This window comes from Cryptotermes secundus, unplaced genomic scaffold (assembly GCF_002891405.2).
Source record: "Cryptotermes secundus unplaced genomic scaffold, Csec_1.0 scaffold307, whole genome shotgun sequence".
NCBI lineage: Eukaryota > Metazoa > Arthropoda > Insecta > Blattodea > Kalotermitidae > Cryptotermes > Cryptotermes secundus.
In genome coordinates, this window is record NW_019738353.1 from 262,574 (window position 1) to 283,649 (window position 21,076).

Here is a 21,076-nt window from a genome sequence, read left to right on the forward strand (position 1 = left end):
AAAACTAATAATAATAATAACAATAATAATCTATCTGTGGCTCTACAAGCCTTTTGTTTGGCCTTGGCTGCTTTTTCTGTTCCTTAAGCCATACCGTACACAGCCGGTAGGACTCCTTGGGCAGGAATCAACCCGTCGCAAGACCGCTACCTACACACAGAACAGAATAAACACACGCAAATATCCATGCCTTGAGTGGGATTCAAACCCACGATCCCAGCGTTCGAGCGAGAGAAGACAGTTGATGCCTTAAGCCGGGTCCAGACTTGTTGCGTATCCCCGTATCGTATCAGTTTGGACGGTACCCCGTATCATCCTTCCGTTGGAAAATGATACGCAACGGGCTGTTCGCTCGCTTGGCGGTCTTTTCCCGTCGCATCAAAGGGACGACTCGGGTTGCAGTGGTGCCAGTCTGGACGTATAGGCGGCTGCATCGCGCTTTGCTTATCAGCTCCAGACAGTTGGAGTGAAGTCATCACCAGTGTGCGTTCTTCTGTTTGTGATTCTCTGTTTATAGACTCTGAATGGAGTGGAGTAAGGAGAGCATTATATGTTTAATTGATGAATATAAAAAGAGGAATGTTATTTGGAATCCCCGAAACACAGAACATTACAATCTNAAAAGAGCACAAACCGGAAACTTCAATTCTCACACGTGTATAGTGTCTCTTAGTCTCCAAACACCTGAAATCTGTGTCCATTCTTCAGAAGAGCAAACACTACTTTACAACTATACGAAGCTTAAAATAATTGTTCTGTATACCTTTCGTCAAACAGCGCAATACAGGGCCTAAAACACTGTGAGGGCGAAAAAATCTATCTTCAATTTATGACGTCCTTGTCAATCCATAATTCAAAAAAAGTTTTATATTGCTGTCTGTCTACGGATTTCTATAGCACATGAACAGTTCATCAGCCTTTTGTTTTTTCCTTTGAACGCGTGTTCACACCCCCCTCCCAAATGTTCCGTATGCATAGCCTATGAACAGCATAGTTACAAATCTGCCATTTGATAATTAAAGGCTATGTAAATCATTAGTAACTTTCTAGGAGTGCCGCGGTAGAGTAGTTGCTTCAGGCACTAAGCTACAAGCCGGAAGGTCGCAGGTTCGATTCCCAATGAGGCTATTGCATTTTTCAATTAACCTACACCTTTCAGCCGCAATATGGTCCTGGGGTTCACCAAGATTCTAACAGAAATGATTACCAGGAATCTTCCTGGGGGATAAAGGGCGCCGGCGAGTAAGGCTGACAACTTCACCGCCATCTGTGAGCCGATCGTCAAGAGAAAATGCGGGAGCCTCGACGTCTCACAATCCTATGGCCCTCCATGGCCTCTTACAGGGATAGCTTTACCCTTTTCTACTGTTTATTCACAAATGAGCCCCCAAGATACACGTTCCAAAACTGGCTCTACGGCGTTCAGACTTCTGTGTCTTTCTTGCGTGTTATTTTACTATGATGTCAGTAGCCGCACCATATAACGTCGAACGTTAAGATTATAAATAAATGGCTGAAAAGGAAGTGGAAGGAAGCGGTCGTACCTAATCAAGGTACAATTCCGACATTTACCGGGAAGAACTGAGACAGGCCAGGCAGTGTGTCAGCCTAGATTCAAACCGACCTCCTCTCGAATCCGAGGCAAGAGTGTTACCGCTACACCGCCTTTCGATTTGTAGTCTCTGGACACGTATAAAGGACATAAAGTTGAGAAATGTATTCAGCTGTGAATACGTTTGTCAGTTCATCACATGTCAGCGACCAATATATATATATATATATATATATATATATATATATATGCNAACACTACATGCCTTAGACCTCTCGGCTACCGTGACCGGCTGACCAATATATTACGCCTGATATTATCTTCATAAGTTATTGAAGGAAAGATAGAAGGGCGGATAGAAGTGACCAGAAGACGAGGAAGAAGACGTAAGAAGATGCTGGATGACCTTGGGGACAGAAGAGGATATTTTCATTTGAAGGAAAAAGCTCTAGATCGCATCAAGTGGAGGAACTGTTTTGGAAGAGAATGTGGACCTGTCGTCTTGACAGATTACAGATGAATGAATTATCTTCAAGAGTTTCCTCCAAGTTAGCCTATCATTTCTCTCCCGAATTATAAGCCTGAAGCCAATAAAAGTGCTCTGCAGCACAAAGAACTCAATGGCACACAACGAACCTTCAATATTCAGTTACTTCCCATGGGTCACTTACATTTTAATTATCTGTGCTGTGATGACAGATGTGCCATGGCAAAAGCTGCATTTAGCAAGAGCATAGCTCTGTATGGGGCTGAAACATGGACACTTAGGGCAGTAGATCAGAAACACCTGGAAAGCTTCGAAATGTGGTGTTGGAGAAGGATGGAGATCAGTTGGACCGATTATGTGAGAAATGAAGAAGTGTTAATTAGAGTCAGTGAGCAGAGGAATATCCTACACGAAATAAGAAAACGGAAGGCTAATTGGATTGGTCATGTTTTACGCAGAAACTGTCTTCTAAAAGAAGTTATCGAAGGAAAGACAGAGGGACGGATAGAGGTGACAAGAAGACGAGGAAGAAGACGTAAGAAGATGCTGGATGACCTTGGGGACAGAAGAGGATACTGTCATTTGAAGGAGAAAGCTCTAGATCGCATTAAATGGAGGAACTGTTTTGGAAGAGACTGTGGACCTGTCGTCTTGACAGATTACTGATGATGATGATGATGATGATGACAGATGATCAAGACAACGTAAACAAGAGAGTTTACAAATTCCATAATATAGGGGACACTATAAGAAGAAATTACAAAGGGAAATCCAATTAAAATTCCACAAGATACTGCCAGTTCCAGTATTATTACATAGGAGTGATGCGTAGTTAGTAATGGACACACAGTAACGATTCAAACAGCAGAAAATACATTTTGAGCCGAATCAAGGCGTGTACAAGAGAGGATAAAATCAGAAATGATTAACATGACGAGGATTAGAAATCTGTAGATTCAAGACAAGATGATATGAAGGATACCGAGCCTGGCGGTTAGAACACAGGCAAATAATGGACGACACAAAAATACTGTCACGTGTATTAGTCACTGGTATACGGGGTTTGGATTGGTGGATCGATTCACTGCATACTCACAAGTACAAGTAATTATAACACTCTGAAGATTACTGTAACTCTAACACATAAATAAAGTCTTCCAACATCTGCTTATATTAGTTGTTGCTAGGTAACGATCTCAGCAATGGCTAGGCCTTTACAATGTCTTCATTATCCGTTTCCTGGCAATGGATTTTAACACACGGGCCATCATTTCGAATCACTAGAAGGTCTTCTTGACATTTCTTGTTCAATCACATTGGTATGCTGACCCTCCGGGGCTCGACCCAATTCTGAAATCTCCTCCAAAGTCAAAGTCAGAGTTACTTTACGACTGGAGGTTTAACGCCAATCAGTTCGTCTTGGCGCCAGGCCCCTTGAGGACCACGACCAGAGTTTTTTTCCAACTGAACTCTTGCGGTAATAGTCCTTACGTAACATCCTCTCTGACGAGAAGATGGGTTTGTCTCTTATGACTATGCTTGGCCTTTCGTCAAGTGTATTTCGCACATATAACATGTTACTGAAAATTCTTTATTTTGCACCATATAGAAGTCCTCTGTCTGTACAGGCGTCACAGAGCAGGTTGATGTGGCACTAACGCTGCAGACGTAATTCGGAAGGTGAACGGTTCGACTCTAGGCTAGGATGCCTGCTATACTGAAATTTTCGTGCATTTCCTCAGCTACTCCAGGCAAACATTCGTATGTCGCGTTCCTCGATTAGAGAAGGATCCCTTCCTTCCAAGTCCTTTTCAATTCATCATACATCCTATCACTTGACGCCATGTGCCCTAGTTATTGATACTGCCGTAGAATAAACCAAAGAAATACTAAGTTAAGACAAATATGTACCAAGTCACGGCAAGATATTTAACCCCCTCTGGATATAATTGCCGGAAGACTCATTTTATATACCTTTCATTACAGTCCCATTGACTGTAATGAGCCTGTATAAACCTGTACCTAAAAATATGCCTGCTACATATGTACATATACATGTATAAACACATACATATTGTCACGTGTATCAGTGACTGAGACGCGGGTCTGGATTGACAATCGATTTACTGGATAACTACCAGAACTACGAGAACTACCGATCGTAACTACAAAGAATTATAACACTCCAAATTATTACTGGAGCAGTAACTCTGCTACTGGATTCTGTCTGTCGGTCCGTTATCTTCGCTACTCTTACAATCTTCTCTTGAACCGTGTAGAAGTAACAGCTGCACTGCACTCCGCACAAGTCCTCTTAACTCAACTGCTGAACTGCTGATGTCAAAGTCAAAGTCACATTGCGACTGACGGTGTCAGTCAGTCACTAAGTCTTGGTGTCGAGCCCCAGCCAGATATTTATTACTCTTTGACATTTACTGTCTTGTTTTTGTGGGGAGCCCTCTCTGAAGAGAGGACGGATCTGTCTTTGGTATATGCTGCTGGCTCTTGCCAACGCAGTCTTTCTCGGGTCTGAGTCCCTTGGGACTCGCGACCATATTCTACTGTCTCAGATTTGAGACTTCCCTTTTCGTCGCCTCCGACGACTCGCAGGGTCACGATGGAAGTATTCGACCCCGCCTCCACACGGGTTACTGACTTCACCTTGAACTTCTGCTGGTGTTACTCTGTAGATGTAGTTATATAGCATCCGCAAGGACCACATAGAAAACACCGCCTCTGTTGACGAAACTTGTTTACTGCCCTTTGCCTATTGTTGGCCAAGCAATTTTTTTCGCGAGAACTTAGATGTTCACTATCAGCGGATATACATGTTACAATATATATTAAGTAAACATAATACACACAGAAAGCAATTAAAAGCAGTAAGTACAGACTCGTAACACGACATCCCCAGAAGATGATCCAAAGGTATCGAAACAGGACTTAGTTACATATTTTCCCTAAGTTAATAAAGTTATTTTATGGTCTCTGAATAGATCTGAAACTCCGCTATTTCTTTCTTTATCGATTTCTGTTCGATGTGTCAACACAAAGCAAACAAGGGTCAGAGAAAGACAGGCTTATGTTTTCTCACTCTCTATCCGTTACTCATGGCTCCCACGCAATTACTAGTCCCGACTAAGCAACTGTTCGCCCCTCCGATATGTCCAGTCTGAAGATTCAGTTACCATGGGGTAAGTCCTCTGGCCTGTTTCAACTAATTATGCTACCATGAATCTTTTAGATATTTAGAAGGGGCCTGGCCCATCCCTAGGTGTAGATCATGCAACCACGGTGACCTTGACAGGAGGAAGATGGGTAACATGTGCGAACTACGCAAACTACACACAAACCTCACTCAGGACACTTGGGGTAAACTTTCCTAGTCGGTTTTCGAACGTGGTATTTTCAGCTTGCGTCTTTTCCTTCCGTTGCATAAGTGTACGTGTATGTCAAGGTCAAAGCACGCCGGTATTCTACCTCAATATAATACAGCTATGTTGGGTTTAAATCTTTGATCACAGAAGCAAAGAGTTGAACACTATTAATATAAATTCCCACCGAAACATTTGGTCCCATTAGTTGGCACACCTGCATTGCGTCTAACAAGCACTCAGAGAGCAGCGGTATTAGATTCGAGTCCCAGTCTGGAATCTGCTGTAACAAGAACAAGAATTGAAGCAGAGTCCTTTTGAAGCTAATCGTCCCTCAGCTGGTCAAGCAATTCCCCGCCTTTCACAGAACCCTAAGGTTCATTATCGGTTTCAAAATAACTTGACAATGGTCTCTAGCCCACATGAAAACATGTTTTAAAATTATACTCACACTTAAGTCGAGGTATGAGGTCTCTTCCTTTCCTTTTCACAAAATTTTGTATGCATTTTTCATCCCTCTCATGCGCGCTACATGCCCCACCCACAATCCTCTTTGATTTCACAGGTATAATAATTTGTGATGAAGATTATAAATAATGAATTCCTCATTAAGTAATTTTCTCGAACTTACTGTTTCCATTTTCATAGATCTAGATATTCTAATCAGCAACCTGTTCTTAGACACCGTCAATCTAATCTAGTTCGTCACTTAAGTTGGGAGATAAACGTTGACACCCTCCCAAACAGCAGCCACCGGTAACAATAACAACACCCTTGTTATTGTCGTATTTGTTGCAGTTGTTTGTATTTCTCTGTAATTATTGTAGTTGTTAATCGTATTTGGTTTGTATTCACTGTGGTAGGATGTCCTTATTGTTGTGTTTTGTGTATTGTGTTTTGTTTGAACGTGTTGTCACTTAGTGTAATATGTGTTATTTGTCTGTTGTGTCCTATTGTGTACTACTGCCACCGGGCTAAAACCCAATTGCAATATAATAAATAATATAATATAAAAACATCTAACTAACTCCATGGAGCTGAGTTCTTGACAAGACACCACTCGTTCGGCCACTCAAGAATTTCCCAATATTTTATGGAACCCGAAGGTTAATTACCATGTTCACAAAAGCCTTCCACTGGTCCCTATCCGCAGCCAGATCAATCCGGTCCCTACCACCCCATCCTATCTCCCTACGATTCCGTAGCTCAAGCGGTTAGTCGCTGGCTTCCCACCGCGGCGGCCCGTGTTCGATCCCGGGTCTGGTGAAGTGAGATTTATGGTGGACAAAGTGGCGCTGGGGCAGGTTTTCTCTGAGTACTTCGGTTTCCCCTGCCAATGTTCATTCCACTAATTGCTCCACAATCACCCTCACCTATCATCTTGGACTGGTACAATAGGCCAGAAGTGGCCGTAGTACAAGGGACTTAGTCCCACCCCACTAGCAATAAAAAAAAAGATGATTCCGTACCACCCCATCCAATCTCCCTAAGATCCATCTTAATATTATCCTCCCACCTACGTCTATATCTATCTAGGGATCTCTTTCCTGACAGTAATAACAAGTGGAATTATAAAAGAGGAAATGCGAATAACTATCTCCAGTCTAAGAAGAAGATTAAAACTATTCTGAAACGTGAAGAATTCTACTGCAGGATACAAAACTGCACAGTCACGTACAGAAGATATGCATTGTTATGCAACTGCAAATACTACTCGACCAACAGCTGACGCCGACAGGTTCCGGAGATCCCACAACGCCACGAGAAGTTCACTCCCCTCATCATCACGTGACACACATGAACTGAGATGCGGTCCATGATGTCAGTAGTCAGATGGAAAGACGTATGACTCACTGCAGCACGGACTAATTTTGTTTTGGGATGCGCTAGCAAAATTATATAGTGTTCAGCATGATTGTCTCTGTCCAATTAACAGTTGGCTGCGACGTGTTTTGACGAAATGAGATAACACCTGAAACGTAAATTTGATTCTAAATCACAGCATCCATCAGTACTGCCAACGGAGGGGTGATGAATATTCTGATACCACTTCCTCAAAATCCTGTATCACTTTGTAGGATTTGAGGTTCTGGCAGAGGTTGGTATAAAGATATAACGCCGTGTAGACCGTCATAAAGTCCACTAACGTTTCGGAGGAACATGTCGCCTCCTTCTTCGCGCTGGTTCCTCGTTTCGCCATGTATTGAGCTAGAAGGCCAATGAAATTTCATATTACCACCATTTTAAGGGTCTAAGCATCAGCTCTGGGCCGCGCCATAGCTCAAGCGGTTAGTCGCTGGCTTCTCACCGCAGTGGCCCGGATTCGATCCCGGGTCTGATCAAGTGGGATTTGTGGTGGACAAAGTGGCGCTGGGGCAGGTTTTCTCCGAGTACTTCGGTTTCCCCTGCCAATCTTCATTCCACCAATTCCTCCACAACCACCCTCACCTATCATCTGGGGCTGGTACAGTAGGCCAGAAGTGGCCGCAGTACAAGGGACTTAGTCCCACCCCACTAGCAATAAAAAAGAAAGCAGCAGCTCGTCTTTCTCCGTACATGCTGGGTACGTGTTGGGCTTACTTGGCGATCGTCATAATGCCCGCAGCATGTTTCTTCGAAACTTTGGCGAACATCTTTCGGGATATAAGGTGCCACATCCCAGGAGGTGCCTCAAACCTAACGCTTTAATATTTTCATCAAAATTAATTTCAACTGTCTATACTCCAATCTCATGGTCGGTCTAACCAGTGGCTTCTCTGCACCAGCTTCCAAACCAAAATGCTGTTCCTCCATTTTATCATTTCTAACATTATCATGGGCCCTGCATATAATCAATTATTCTGAATAATATTCGCTGATGTGTAATCTCACTTTGCAAATGAATGGAGTTCACTGACATGCTGTGCGAAGTCAAAGTGTGTGTGATCCTTTTAACATAAAAACAATTATTGCACAGAAGTTGTACCGTGAATGGGGTCTACGTTTGTAAGTATGCTCAGTCTTGTCCCACCTATAATGGCGTCAAGGTCTAATAGCAAAAAGTTCTGGAGCAGATTTATTAAAATGTACATGAGGTCACCTACACTTGGGAAGATTTAACGAGTTTATACTACTTACTTACTTACTTACCTAATTATGAAGCTGAGCCCTTCTTGAGGAGCCGCCAATTCTGCAGCTACTCAAGAATATCCCAACGTTTTTTTTTGGAACGCGACGGTTCATTACCGTGTTCACAAGATCCCTCCACTGGTCCCTATCCTGAGTCAGATCAATCCAATCCATACCATCCCATCCTATCTCTCTAAGATCCATTTTAATATTGTCCATCCACCTACGCCTTGGTCTTCCCTGTGGTCTCTTTCCTTCTGGCTTTCCCCCCAATATCCTGTATGCATTCCTCTTATCTCCCATTCGTGCTACATGCCCTACCCACCTCATCCTCCTTGACTTGGATCATTCTAATTATACTTTGAGAAGAGTACAAGTTATGAAAACGCAGTTTATATAATAACAAAAACTCGAGAAGTAGGAGTTAAGATAAAATATTAGCTACAGTGAACGATACTGAATTCACTATGAATAGAGACAAGCACGGAAAAAGTAAATTTCCTTCGGAGTAATTATAGAGGAAAATTAAAAAAGAAAGTAGAATGATAATCGCTAAGACGCTGCTTCACTCTTGTTAACATTTGATGATAACTCACCAAGTGAAGTTTGTGCAACATGACAGTAGTATCGACGGGGTCTCGTTAAGCAACAAGATGACATAAATCGAATGTTGCAGAAAATGACTGATCATGTATGGGCCCCTTTATGCTATGAATACAATCTGAATATATCTTCGCTATCTTCTTCTAATTCCTCCGGTTCAAATATCCCATCAAATCTGTCAAAGTAAAGGAATGAATTGTTCCATGTTATAGCAGTTTCAGGAACAAAAGAACTCGCCTATACTCATTTCATCTGGGCCGATAACACCGTGATATCTCAGTTTAAAAGGTTTAAAGTACAGGTAAACCTATCCCTGTAACAGGCCACAGAGGCCCATAGGGTTGTGAGACGTCGAAGCTCCCACATTTATAAACAATCGGCTAACAGATGGCGGTGAGGTTGTCGGCCTCAAGCGCCGGCCGCTCTAAACACCAGGACGACTCCTCGTACTCATTTATGTTAGAGGCTGAGTCGACCTCAGGGCCATAGTGCGGCTGGAAGGTTTAGGTCAATTGAAAAATCCAATAACCCAGCCAGGAATCGATCCCGCTACCTTCTGGTTTGTAGCATAGTACCTCAACCAAGTACGGTACCTCGTGTACCGTACTTGGTATGTATGTCCAACATAAAAACCATCGGGCAATAATCGAAAATTTCAATATCACAAACTGTCTAATTAATAATATTTAATAATACACTTTCTACTGAGGCACAAGAAAATCGGATGAGCTAATGGTTGTGTTCGATTATTTCTGTAAGTTGGAAATTAATAAAATCAAGCGAAGTTTAAAAAATGTTTCGATATTCGGTTGTTTAACAGATAATCTCAGTTAAAATTCACTGCCACAGAAACACACAAAAGATATACACATTACCTTGCTGAAAATTGAATGTCTAACGTCTACAATTTTGTGTAAAGCTTAAAATACACTAAAATTTCATTCCTGACACAATCGAAACTAGCCACTGATGCACCAAGATTTAATGCCAAAATCAAAAGCAATAAGCATAAAGAACTGTAAAGAATGACTGCCAAGAGCGTTTTGCAAATGACTGTACCAGTGGTATATTTAAAGACCCATCAATACAAACACACAGCCAGTCCACAGTGTCACTGTACGAAACATAACCAGAAACTTATAGCAAAAGAAAACGGCCAGTCGCTCACAAAACGATGCAAGTGCTAATCCTGCACAATGCTGGTGGGATTCTCAGTACATGACAGACAGGTAGGTACCTTGGAAGGTGCGATGGATGTCAAACGCAGCAATACGGTAAAACTCATTTTCTAACCGAAGCATTCTTTTTGTGGAAAATAAACCACGCCCAGAAGCAGAAAACAGTCGAGACCGCTCGATAATATAGTATCCTGGTGTCTACGCAACCTGCTGCACAAAACCCAAGAAAGGGATGCCTAGTATAAGGCGTTAAGAACCAACTGCGACATTATGTCTAAACACAACAATGAACAATCAGAGAATCAATACATATCCACTGCACACAGTAATATAAAAGTACGAACACAAATATCCCACATGTGGCAATTCCGTTGCGCAAATTGTTGGTTCTGTGTCGTCTGCTAGTACTAAATTAGGCAACCCGCCAGGCTGTCTAGGTCTGTATCAAGTCCGTGTGAGGCTATTTTCAGCTCACATTAAGATATCTTAATGTTCACATATCCTTAAAAATAATGACATCAAATAGATCAAACAAGATGAAGCACTACTATCAAATCCATGGTTTATCCTTACCATTTTCACAGTCATGGGTCGATATCGCTGCCATTTTAAGGAACGACTGCGAAGGCCACGGCATATTGAAATCTACTGCATTGTGAGTCGTTCGCTGAAATCTGGACAGATCGCAGCACACTCTACGTCAAGGTCGAAACTATTATTCTAATTAAACACATTCAGTGTCACACGTTTCGGAAATCTCGATCCTATACTGTATTCCTGTTCCGTTCCTGTTTATGTTTCAATGTTTTCACAGTGCAGTTACTACAGCTGTTAAGCAAAATGACTTTTCGGTCTTCACAACTGAACTAGAGTAGCGACACTTCTGCCATCTGTTGACGTATGTGTCGACTACTTGACAGAATCGCACAACGACCCTCAGTTAAATGGGTTCTCTATATAGAAGGGGTTAAGGTTATGTGTGTGTGTGTGTATATATATATATTAAAAGCTGTAACACACCTGTTTTAGTCTTTACACATAAATTAGGTGAAATTTAGAAGAGGTTAAAATATTATGTTGCTTTAAATATGGAAACTCATAGAGACAGAGTGCTAGGCAGTACATGCATATCAAAATATAACTAGAACAAATTACAAAATGGAAATGAAAGCCAAGATATGAAAAAAAAATGGCCGTGGGTTTAAAATTAACCATGTGCGACGAGACAAATGAGTACAGTCCTTGAAAACATAAAATACAGCATCGAACTGAGTAATATTTTTATCAACGCCTGGGTGTATTTAAATTCATAATAATGTGACCTACCCCTTATACTGCGCCACATAATTGCGACTAATCCGGCATACGCACTGTATCCAAGATCCGACACTGACCTTCCAAACTATGGTGATGGCCCTTGAAAAGAGTCGACCTAATCCCGAACGAGTCGATTATTTATAGACGGCTATAAATGTCTTTGCGCGGTCTAAGGCATGAACTGTCTTCGCTCGCTCGAACAGTGAGATCGTGGGTTCGAATCCCACTCAAGGCATGGATGTCTGTACCGTGTGTAGGTAGCGGCCTTGCGACGGGCTGATCCCCCGTCCAAGGAGCCCTACTGATTGTGTATCGGATCAAGAAACTGAAAAAAGGGACCAAGGACCAACAAAGGGCTGTGAAGCCATAATATTAATAATATATGCCTTTGGTCTAATGGGCTATCCGAGGGAACCACAGAATGGTATAGAAAAGCGAACTTCAACCGGTATGGCACAGTCGGTATAGCAGAGGGCTAAGCGCTGTGCAGCCTAGAAATCGAGATTCGATTACCGGTAGAGGCAAGAAAATGTTCTATTCTCCAAGGCTGTGGAGTTCATTGGGCACCGGGAGCTCTTTCCACACGATAAAACGGCCGGGACTGGAAGGTGACAACTCACTTCCATCCAGTGCCGAGGCCAAGAATGAGTGGAACGATACTATACAGTTTCGATATTGCGAGTATAATTACAAAAGTAAAAAGTAAAGGTATCCCTGTAACAGGCCGTGGAGGCACATAGGGTTGTGAGATGTTGAGGCTGCCACATTTTCTAGACAATCGGCCCATAGATGGCGGTAAGGTTTTCAGCCTTACTTGCCGGCCGCCCTTTACCCCCAAGAGTATTCCTGGTACTCATTTCTGTTAGAGGCTGAGTCAACCCCAGGGCCCTAGTGCGGCTGGAAGGATTAGGTAAATTGAAAAAATCCACCTCATCTGGATTTGACCCCGCGATCTTCCGGCTTGTAGCATAGTGCCTCAACCAACTACGATACCGCTATAGTTAAATAACCAACTTAGCAGCTACACACACTTCACCATATGTCATGTTGCGGTGCTTAATTAATTAAACGTAGCAACAACTTTATCTCTTACTTTTAAATTATGAAGGAATGTCTCTACCTACGTCACGGGAAGAACATATTTATCGCAGAACATCATAATTTGAATTGTTCACATAGTTCGATCTGTGTGCTTAAAATATTCAGAATTACAATTTTACTTCTATATGGATGCAACATTTGTAAATCACCCTGGGGGAAGAACAGAGAATGACTTTTTTAGTGGACAAACTGCACAGAAACTGCACAGTCCCATCAGAGACTGGGAGCAACTAAATTACACGTAGATTCTAAAGGGTTCTGACGATGGTGTATAATACACAAAATTACTAGGTTTCTGGACTTTCCCCATAGTACCGTATTCTATAAAACAGGAAACAAGACGATTCGGAAACTGGATGTTTTCGAAACGTCATGTTTTCTATTTTCTAGAATACCCGACGATGGAAATGGTCCAAAAACCTAGTAATTCTGTGTGCTGAAGCGCATGTTATAGTATAATTTTCAATGAAAATCAAATCTGGCCAATTTGTATACAACATCTGAATCTAAACTGATGGGCGTGTGGCTTAAACTACAGACATGGCGAAGCTGGAGCACTGATTTTGCCAACAGATTATGAACTTAACGACCAATGCTTGGATAATTGCATGGACATGGTAGCCAGACCGGATTCATTCTTCGGAAAATGGAAAATTCTGACGTTTCTCAAACTTCATATCATCAACTTAGACACCCATGAATACGTGCACTTTTTTACTTCTAGTGGGGTGGGGGCTGAAACATGGACACTTAGGGCAGTAGATCAGAAACATCTGGAAAGTTTCGAAATGTGGTGTTGGAGAAGGATGGAGAAGATCAGTTGGACCGATTATGTGAGAAATGAAGAAGTGTTAATTAGAGTCAGTGAGCAGAGGAATATCCTACATGAAATAAGAAAACGGAAGGCTAATTGGATTGGTCATGTTTTACGCAGAAACTGCCTTCTAAAAGAAGCTATCGAAGGAAAGATAGATGGGCGGATAGAAGTGACAAGAAGACGAGGAAGAAGACGTAAGAAGATGCTGGATGACCTTGGGGACAGAAGAGGATACTGTCATTTGAAGGAGAAAGCTCTAGATCGCATTAAGTGGAGGAACTGTTTTGGAAGAGACTGTGGACCTGTCATCTGACATTACTGATGATGATGATGAGTGGGGTGGGACTAAGTCCCTTGTACTGCGGCCACTTCTGGTCTATTGTACCAGCCCCAGATGATAGGTGAGGGTGATTGTGGAGCAATTGGCGGAATGAAGATTGGCATGGGAAACCGAAGTACTCGGAGAAAACCTGCCCCAGCGCCACTTTGTCCACCATAAAGCCCACTTGACCAGACCCGGGATCGAACCCGGGTCGCCGCGGTGGGAAGCCAGCGACTAACCGCTTGAGCTATGGCGCGACCTAGACACCCACGAATGTATGCATTACTATCTCTGATAGCGGTCTCTGTCGGAACAACGGAGAAAGTGTGTACTCAAATACGTTCTCATCATTCAAGGTATTCTTCGAGGCAAAGGAACATCGATGTTTGTATGTATTTTTATGGCCGGTATTTATGTTGGTAGACGGGATACCGGTGTTGGTATAATGACTGGTTACGGGCTGGACGACAGAGGGGTCGAAGTTCGAGTCTCTGTAGGGTCATGAATATTCTCTTCTCCATGTCGTGCAGACCGGTTCTGGGGCCCACCCAGCCACCTATCCAACGTACACCGGGAGCTCTTTCCCAGGTGGCAAAGCGGCCGAGAAGCGAAGCTGACCACTCACCTCCAGCTAGCGCCGATGTCAAGAAAATGTAGATCTATACATCCACTCCACCATACGCCTTCATGGCGTAGTGCACTTAGCTTAATTAGCTTAATTAGTTCGATATGCCGAACACAGGAAGATCCTGCGATTCACTATATGTCAGAACGTTAAAGAGACTGCAGAAAATTACGCAAACATCTGGTTCTATGGGGGCTCTGAAGGTCTCCGAGCAGTAACTCAAGGAAGTTTCAAAAACAGGCTGGTTTCTCGTGACAACAGGAAATCGGATTTCATCTCACGTATTCTTTGTTTATTTAAAGCTCTAAGATTACATTGTCTAATTTTTTCTTTGCGACGGTTATTCAACGAAGATTTTCAGCATCGAGACTAAACAGCGTCGGATAGTATGATATAAATAAATGATATGTTGGAAAGAATTTGAATGGGAGTAGTGGCCTAATCGAGGTACTACGGCAGTAATCGCCTGGAGAGACTGAGGAAACCCGCAAAGAAACTTCAGTCAGGACAGCCGTTGTCTCGAGCACCTCTCGAATACAATCCTAAACCATCCTATTCGGTCATAGCGTCTAATGCCATGATTGTTAGTGAATAATGAGTTGGGACAGATGTGGGTAAAAGAGCTCCCAGAGTAATTTAACACACTATCCTACAATTAGTTTGGAGGGACTGACGAAAACCAAGAAAAAATGAGGATGGTTTCAACCCGAGATCTTCAGCATACAAAGGACCGCTAATGACTGACCAGGTCGTTAGGTGACTTCTCACGTCAGTATCCGAGTCTTTAGCAAAGTAGATTTGTTATCCTGTCATGGTTACATACAACAGTTAAGGATCTCACACTTCTTTATCTCTTGCTAGTTTAATTTGTATACAGATGTATCGCCGCTGCTATGAATGATCCTTAATAAACTTTCGGAACACCGAGGAACAGATTACTTCGTCCTTTCCAATTATTCTGATGCGATTTCATTTTGTTCATTCCTCAGAACTCGCACTGCATTGTCCCTATAATATAATCTATTGTTGAACAAGTGATAAATTGGTACTGGAAGGTTTCTTGTCCTCTTCCTGCTTGAAAACAAGGTCTGGGACGGATTACCAATGACCAGTTTCGTTTCAGATATACAGGTTTATTTTTCCAGTAACTCAATGTGTGGTATGGGATCTGTTTCAAATTTCGGACAAATGAGGGTGTGTAATGCTTTAGTATTAGATGTGCTGTACCTCGGGCCTCTGTGACCAAAGAGTAAATAAGTAATAGCAATCATAAGTCATTATAACGCTGTGTTGTCATTTTCGAGTTCAGTTAACAATCACCGTAACAAATGTTAGATCTGAGATTCTCTCTTCTGAAGTATAATGTCGTGTAGTTCGGCGAAAGTCAGCCAACATTTCAGACAGATACATCGCCGCCAGCCCCACCGATGGTGTCTCCACCTTATCGTGGTGGTGGGGTTTGAGTGCTCCTGAGACCTTGAGAGCTATGTCGGCGGTAGCGTAGCTACTGGTAGGGTCACCCATGCCGGACAGGTCAAGGGGTAGGAGCCAGACGAAGAGCGATACCCTGGTCCTCCAGGTTGGGGGTTGAGCGTGAGGCTAACAACCTCACACCGTAAAAACTAAGTTGTTCAGAAACGAGACAATCAGCCTCGGATGGATGGGTTGAACGGAAATCGACATCAGCGAAAGGATGGAAAGGAAAGATGAAGAATAGAGAAGAATGGTGGCAGAATGTTCATGAGGCCAAAGCTCACCCTAAACTGCACGCCGAGGGGAAGGACATCGCCTCCATCTTCAGGATCGAATAGTAAGCTAAGTAAGATGAAGCAGGCAACAGATGGGTTCATGTTTTTTGCTCGGCCTATTATTCGACCCTGAAGATTGAGGCGATATATTCCTCCGAAACGTGGGCCGACTTTCACTGGACGACAAGGCGTTATATCCCAGATAACAAAACTTTTCAAACCTTAACAGAAGTTGTATTTTAGACGACCTATTAGCATGCAGTACATTTTCAAAATCATATACTGATACCTCATATGTTCAGTATAAAATTTTTGTCATCTGCAGTGGATAAGAGGACTACTCCCCAATGCACCTTTATTCCACCAGTTTTTTTTTTTTTAAGTCGGCGAACGTTGTCAGGAAGTATCCACTCAACATCCATACACACTGCACTACCAACAGATCTACAGCAGTTCCAACACCAACATCAAAATGTCACACCGTGAGGCCATGAAGAGTGCTTCACAGCGTGCATAAAGCAGTAAAAGAACATACTTCTAACAGCTGCATATCAACAACGAAATACTTCAGCGTGAGCCCACAACATGCAGCGCATCAGTGTTCATCACGTGAAAGAACACATTTTTATCAATCTCATATTTTATACTATAAAAAGGTAAAGTTGTCCCTGTGCCAGACTAAGTAAGCACTACGCCACGAGAGTGTATGGGGGAGTGGATGTATAGATTCATATTTTCTTGACCTCGGAATTAATCGGAGGTAAGTGATCAGCTTCACGCTCCTTCCGCTTTACCCCCGGGTAAAGAGCCCACGGTACCCATTGGATAGGAGGCTGGATGGGCCCCAGAGCGGGTCTGAGCGACATGTAAAGGAGAAAATTCTTGACCTTACCGGGACTCGAACTCCGATCCTTCGGTCGTCCAGCAAGTAGCCAGTCGCTATCCCGATTCCTCATTTTATACTTTTAAATTTTTAATTAGCGTTTCACTTAAACACAGCGTACAGAGAGTTTTAGATCCTCGGATGTAACGTTGTGGAGTTCATTAAAGTAACCGACGTTTCGGAGGAGGGCCGAAGAATGATCTAAACAAGAAATCAGCGTGAAGCAAGTAGAAAGCACATATAGGCTTATTCTTTGACTCTGAAGACGAAGGCGACATGCTCCTTCGAAACGTCGGTTGATTCTCAAATGACGACACAGTGTTATATCCCAGAATATACAACTCTTCATAACCATTGCTGTGAGAAGTTAATATCCTACAGTGTATAAACTTGCAAGAAACATACTTGATGATGGTCTTACAGAGACCGAAACATGTGTAAGCAGTGTAAAGCAAGTGATTGGAATGTGACTGCAACAAAACACAACACACGTTGCATCATCAATACAGGGAAAAACACTGGGTGCACGGTCAGACGACCAGGATGCTGAACTACAAAGAAACCCGTTATGAAGAGTGCTTCTTAAACATTCAGGATCTGAACTCACACGACACGTAAATAAATGAAGAAAAAGGCGGAATTACTAAGACTCCGTGATAGAATGCAATATTGCCTTTAGCGACTGATTTTTAAGCACCGTCAACTAGGCAACCTTTGATTTAAATAAACGTTTTTAAAATCTAGGGGTCCAGTAGTTATTCGTGTGTTTGTACAACAAAGATTAGATCTTTGCAGGTCACATATTTGTATACGCACATTTAATATATATATATGTGTGTGTGTGTGTGTGTGTGTGCGCGCGCGTGTGTGCGTGCGTGCGGTAAAAAGTAACAGGCCGTGCAGGCCCATAGGGCTGTCAGACGTAAAGGGACCCAAATTTTCTAAACAATCGGCTCACAGACGGCGGTGAGGTTGTCAGCCTTACGCGCCGGCCGCCCTTTACCCTCCCAGGAAAATTCCTGGTACTCATTTCTGTCAGAGGCTGAAACGACCCCAGGGCCATAGTGCAGCTGGAAGGATTGCGTCAATTGAAACACCCATTGACCTCATCAGGAACAGAAACCGCGACCTTGCGTCTTGTAGCATAGTGTCCTAACCAAATACGCTACCGCGTGCCCCATATATATATAGCTCAGTCGGCATGGCGACGGGTTACGGGCTGGACAGCCCGGGCTCTCAATTCCCGGGCAGTGCAATATTTTTTCTCTTCTGCACAGCGTCGAGTCCATCTCTGTGCCCCATCCAACCTCTTATCCAATGGATACCGGGGGCTCTTTCCCAGGGGATAAAACGGCAGAGGGTTGAAGCTGACCACTCACTTCCATCTAGTGCCGACGTCAAGAAAGTGGAGCTATACCTCCACCTCCCTATGTCTTCATGACATAGTGCTTAACTAATTACGCACAGGGACAACTTCACTTTATATATTTTCTATACTGCGCCCTGCGAGAAGGTACCTAAGGTACAATAAGACCCTCGATGGTTCCAACAGCCCTAGTCCCATTCATTCGTTACAGAAATTAATTCCTAACTGAAACGGACCAGAAGACTTAATTTCCAACGGCGAAAGATGAAGAATAAAAGTGAAGATTAATGAAGGAGACGCGGGGAGCTGTTGACGTAAGTGCCAGGGACGCAATCCCAGAGTCGTCATGCACGTTTATCGCCCGCCCAGAAATCGATCACGTCACCACGACAGTACTGCGCCTACTGGGAGACTGACTGAGAAGCAGGTTGTGTCATACGAACAGTCAAACCGTGCGGACGTCATTAATTAGAACTCTCCTGTGAGGAAATACCTGACATTCTCGCTATATTAAACGAAGAATCACAGTCGGTAGGACTCCTTGGACGGTGAATCGGCCCGTCGTATGGCCGATACCTACATACAGGAAAGCACAAACAGAATAAACGCACAGACATCCATGTATAGAGTGGCATTCGAACCCACGATCCCAGTGTTCGAGCGGCCGAAGAAGGTTCATGCCTCAGACCAAGAGGCTACTGTAATCGTCAGGAATAACCTTTGCTAGCGCAATATGTGAATTACGTGTTCCAGCGACATTTTTAAGCAGTACTACTTGGAGAAGAGTACAAATTATGAAGCTCCTCATTATGCAATTTTCTCCAACGTCCCTTCACTCCATCTCACGCTTCTCCAAGCATTATTAGAATGATCAAGTCAAGGAGGATAAGGTGGGCAGGGAATGTAGCACGAACGGGGGAGAGGAGAAATTCATATAGGATATTGGTGGGAAAGCCAGAAGGAAGTAGACAAGTAGGAAGATCAAGGCGAAGATGGGCGGACAATATTAAAATGGATCTCTGAGAGATAGGATGGGATGGATTGGCTTGATCTGGCTCAGGATAGGGACCGCTGATGAAGTGAAAATGTTATGTGTATTTTGTATATCTACCGTGTAGTTTTCAAGACAGTGAGCATCTAACACGTCACAGTTCGAGAAAGCACGCAAAGCGCGTATTTGTGAAACGTCATAAACATTTCTAACCTTGGCGTGCGTTTTCTTACGTTTTATTTTATACGTACGGGTGCGCCAGCTCTCTACGTAGCTTGGTGTCTATCAACAGAGGCCTCCACTGTGCATTGAGCAACACGCGGCTGAGTGTCTGCCCAAGTTTAGAGCTGTCACCCACGCACCAGCCCTATACAAGTATTTTTACCCACAGGTCACTGATTCATCACCCGGCGCTTGATATTGCGCCTGCAGAGCCTGAGTTCGAGGCCCAGGCTTAGTTCCCGGAAACCCACAGCAACAGTACGTTGTTCACTACATACTGCATGGTTCACTGAACTGCAGCGCTAACCACCGATGAGGTCGTGCCACAGCTCAGGCGTTTAGTAGCCGTCTTCCCTCAGCGGCGGCCTGGGTTCGAGCTCGGGTCAGGTCATGTGGAATCTGTGCTGGACGAAGTGGCACTGGGGGCAGGTTTTCTCGGAGTATTTTGGTTTCCCCTGTCAATTTGCATTCCATCGATTGATCCACAGTCATCATCTATCATGTGGAGTTGATACAATACGCCAAACAGTCGCTGCAGTAACAAGTGGACTCAGTCGACCCATGAGAAAAATATATTTAAAAAATCAGCGATTTCCACTTAGTTCGAGTTACCATTTAAAAAACAGTGGTTTCACCTGCGTTAACATTAAAACAGTTATGCAATTTGCCAAAAGGCGGAATTTATGAGTTTCGTAGAATTCTCAGAATAACATCAATTATTTACCTAAACATAATTAATTGACAGGTTAATTTTTGAAATGGAGACGCAGAATGTTGGATTTGAGGTTCTCACAATGGAGACTATGAAATACGTATATCTTCTGGAATGTAACACCGTGTGGTCCGGTGGTCCATAATTTCGAAGGAACGTACTACTTCCATCTTCAGGATGACAGAGTAAACCAAGCAAGATACCTTTAAGGAGCAGGCGCCTCTATCATGTTGGTTTCTTATTCTTCGACCCAGAATACATACCGAGTATATCATTCCGAAACATCGATGGACTTCTACAGGACTACAAGGCAGAAGACAGAATTTTTCCGAGCCGAAATATGATTTCTGTAAGGAGATTATTTCTTTCTAAATATCAGAGTGATCAGAGTGGTTTGAACGGCTGTTGTACTGCGATGTGGAAAGCAAATGGAAAAACTACCACATTATCACTTTTCCTGGATAGTCTCTTTCCAAAAACAGAAGATCACATTAAGTGGAGGAACTGTTTTGGAAGAGACTGTGGACCTGTCATCTGACAGTTACTGATCAATCAATCATTTACATAAAATCCAAGCTCTAGCACTCTTGAGCTGAAAAGATGACGTTCTTCCGAAATGTCGGTAACGATCTACCAGACTCCATGAAGCCATATCTCAGAAGAAAGCAAT

At 43.1% G+C, this 21,076-nt stretch overlaps 1 protein-coding gene across 3 annotated transcripts in view; it reads right to left on the bottom strand.

Moving 5' to 3' along the window:
- The window catches only part of LOC111870761 (tau-tubulin kinase homolog Asator), a 205,949-nt gene that overhangs the window by 85,545 nt on the left and 99,328 nt on the right, over nucleotides 1–21,076 (bottom strand). Inside the window, exon 1 of one of the 3 annotated variants that reach the window (XM_023863281.2) lies at nucleotides 10,876–11,176. The exons of the other annotated variants lie outside the window; for them this stretch is intronic. The gene's annotated coding sequence lies outside the window, so the exon portion shown is untranslated. Of the gene's footprint in view, nucleotides 1–10,875; nucleotides 11,177–21,076 lie in introns of those variants that run through there. 3 annotated transcript variants of the gene reach the window in all.